The sequence below is a fragment of the Rutidosis leptorrhynchoides genome, chromosome 4 (assembly GCF_046630445.1).
Source record: "Rutidosis leptorrhynchoides isolate AG116_Rl617_1_P2 chromosome 4, CSIRO_AGI_Rlap_v1, whole genome shotgun sequence".
Taxonomy (NCBI): domain Eukaryota; kingdom Viridiplantae; phylum Streptophyta; class Magnoliopsida; order Asterales; family Asteraceae; genus Rutidosis; species Rutidosis leptorrhynchoides.
In genome coordinates, this window is record NC_092336.1 from 626,458,650 (window position 1) to 626,462,225 (window position 3,576).

Here is a 3,576-nt window from a genome sequence, read left to right on the forward strand (position 1 = left end):
GATCAATCTCATCAAACAAATGATTTAAAAGAACTGCATAAGAAAATGGTTTTTCCTCATCATCCAAAGCATCTTTCATGACATTAACGACTATCTGCCCAAGATTCACCTTGATACGATCCATAAGACAGTACAATAGGACAGCCTCAGTACCAGATAGTATATCATCATGAGGATCTCTAAACACCACATTTCTTTTGATAATTCTCATGTTAAGCATCAAGTCATCCCTAACATTTCTCTCTCTGACCTCAATACTGCTAGAACCAATTACATATCCTGGCTTAGTGATGTGAGAAGCTACCCCACTGGCATCAAACTTGCTAGAAATCTTCCTAAGATCTTTACTAGAACAGTAAATCTTGGCTCCCCAGTAATTCAATAGAAGGTTATCTGCAAAGTCATCTATGGTCCACTTATAGTCAACACCAAAGAAATTAGCCTGAACATACTTCTTCTCTATGGTCACACTAGAATAGAACTCTTGGATTAGCTTAGGACAGTAATGATTCCCAATCTGAAGAAATGTCAAGCAATCTAAACCTTTCCACTTATCCTTCGTGAACTGGGATGCAACAACTTTGGTATCTACAAGGATAGGCCTATGTTCGGCCAATGCTTTCCTACGTTCCAGGTCATACTTCCATGTTCCACTTAACCTACTACTTGGACCTGACATTCTAAAAGCAAAACTATGCAACACATTCAGTTTAAACATGATATCATAACAAAACAATCAAAAATAGCAAAATCTTAAAAATTAGGGTTTCTATACACTCAGTCGAGTGTGAGCACACACGGTCGTGTGTGTTTTGGAACGGTCGAATGTGTGAACTCACTCGGTCGAGTGTGTTGCACACTCGGTCGATCGTGTTCATCAGATCTGAGACCTCCAATTTTTCCAAATCAATCAAATCTGTTGATTTTGCTTCAAGATCTGGTCACAATAACATCTAAATAGGCCGACTAACAAGTTCATAGCATCAATTATAACAGATTAAGTCTTAACATCGTTCGATTTGAGTTTTGCACTTTGAATATAAAATTAAAGATTATGAACAAACTAAAACGAGTTTGAATACCTAGTTAGTGGCGCTGTAATCACAAGAGAAAGATGTAGGTAAAAAACACGATCAAAAACTCCTTCCTTAGCTTCGAAAAATCTAGGTAAAATCCGTTCAAAAACACCAAAGTGTTTTGAGCCGTTCGAGACCTCAGCCTATTTATACTCACAGACACACTCGGTCGAGTGTGTCTCTCACTCGGCTGTGCGAGTATACATACTCGGTCGAGTGTGTTATGAACACAACACATTATTTAAAACTTGATCGGTCGAGTGGTTTACGCATGCGGTCGTGTGTGTACACTTAATCGGTCGAGTGTGTAGCCTCAATCGGTCGTCTGTCTTTAGGGTTTACAACTTAGGAAATTTTGATTTCAATTTCACAAACCCTTTCCTATTCCACTCCCCCTGGGACTGATCTCCACAGTATATATTTAACACACTTTGTACCTTTATGTTCCAAACAACTTGGTGTTAAAATTAACTAAAAATAAAGAATTCCTTTCACAATATACCTTTCTGAGAACTGAGTTGCTTGACATAATACACTACACAAAGATGCGCATGCCGCTAATCTAATTCAAGTAATCAAATATAGACTTTTTAGATAGGAAAGCATATGCAAATTCATAAAGCAAACTACTGTACAAGATCCAGCATATCATGATTAGCAGATAAATGAGGTTATCAGCGTAAGAATAAATAATACAACTTATCATGAAGCCCAGTACGAAAAGCATAACACATGTTTTTGTGAGTTAACATATCACACTGATTTAATCTTATGATTTGGGGATCAGAACTGAACTAAATTTGACATGTAATTTCACGCTTCATTCATAAAGTACTTGATAAAGCATATACAAAACAACTTTCAAACATATCAATAAACATTTACCAACTTTCACCCTAGACTTCGATGATCACGTTGATTAATTACTTTAACATTTTACAATGTTAGATTTTAATCACGAAATCAGTCCTCACTTGAGATCGCACGATGTTTCAGGTAGAACAATTGAGCACAACATGTTGATGCTATCCTCTTATCACATCAATGTACTTTCAATCTGATTGAACAGAACCATCTCACGATGTTTCTAGCAACCCTGTCAACCATGAGCTTCTACCTTAAACTTACACTTTTCGTTTCAGATAACTTTGTGAATCTCAAATTTATTGCATACTTTGTTAAGGCGCATACCGGCCGCTATAAACCCCTTACTTAAACGGAAATCGTATGATGTATGATGTTTGATGGATGGAAGTGATAAATATATTTGAGTGATGGAACGCTAAGATACCTTACAGAAGATATTCCATCTATCCTGGTCAACATGCACAATCCCATATCACAGATAAACGATTTAAAGTTCACTAATTGAGATGTGAACTGAATGATTTAAGTTCTCTATATCTGATGATCTGATAAATTCTCCCCCTCGGATGTAGATAACTAAATCGTTCAAAAAGTCTCCGATTGGAATATATGTTGTCTCAGACTTAGATAACCGAGGAATCTCTGAAGCTTTGTTCAATTGCTGATCCATGATTCTCGTGCAGCTTGGTGGTGCATCAAATTATTTACAACATAAATGAACAAACACAAACAAACCATAACTTGCACTACTATTCAATTTTTTTTTTTTTTTGGATTTTCTGATGTTGCCATTTCTCCATGCGCCTTAACAAAATAAATAAGTAAATACACCTATACATGATGCACTACTGGCTTTGACTTTAGTAGTAACTGTACGGAAACCAATCTTCTGATGTTGAAATCTAGAAACCGATGATGTTGCAAAATACAAATCATTCTGTGTCTGTGATACAGGACTGCACTTCTCAACCCTTTTAGAGAAAACACCTCCCTTCGGGTACCCGATATGTATGTTGTTGAGTTTTTGTCCAAGTAATACAGGTAAATAGAAACAAGTATGCATCCTAGACAAAGTATACTCACCTTGGGGACTCACAAAAATTATCCTGTTGCTACCGAGTATAAATCGTAGTAGGGGAGACCTCAACCGTCTGTTGAGTTTCTGAACAACCATTTCTCAGTACATATTTAGTGATAAGTAGGTGACTACCCTCAACCGCTGTAAACCTTTCCATGATTTCCTTATCATGATATTTACGCTTTGTTCGTGTGATCATCTCTATCTAGACTTAGGCCAATAAAGTTTACTAACACATTATCAATCATCCTGTATTACTTGTTTTATACAACTTACATGTCAGTTCAGTATTGCAATCACTTCCCCACAAATACAATAAGCAACTCATTTTCAGGCTTTTCAATTTTTATAGATTTTTTATTTTTCAATTTTTTATTAGTTTTTCTGGTTTTTCTGATTTTTATGGCTTTTCTATTTTCTCTGTACAAAAGTATAAATTTATCTAAAAAACATAAGCAAACATGCAGAAATATCAGGAAAAATGAATCTATCATGCAAATAAAAAGTAAACATGCAAATTATCTACAAACTACCATGCAAAACTATATATACACT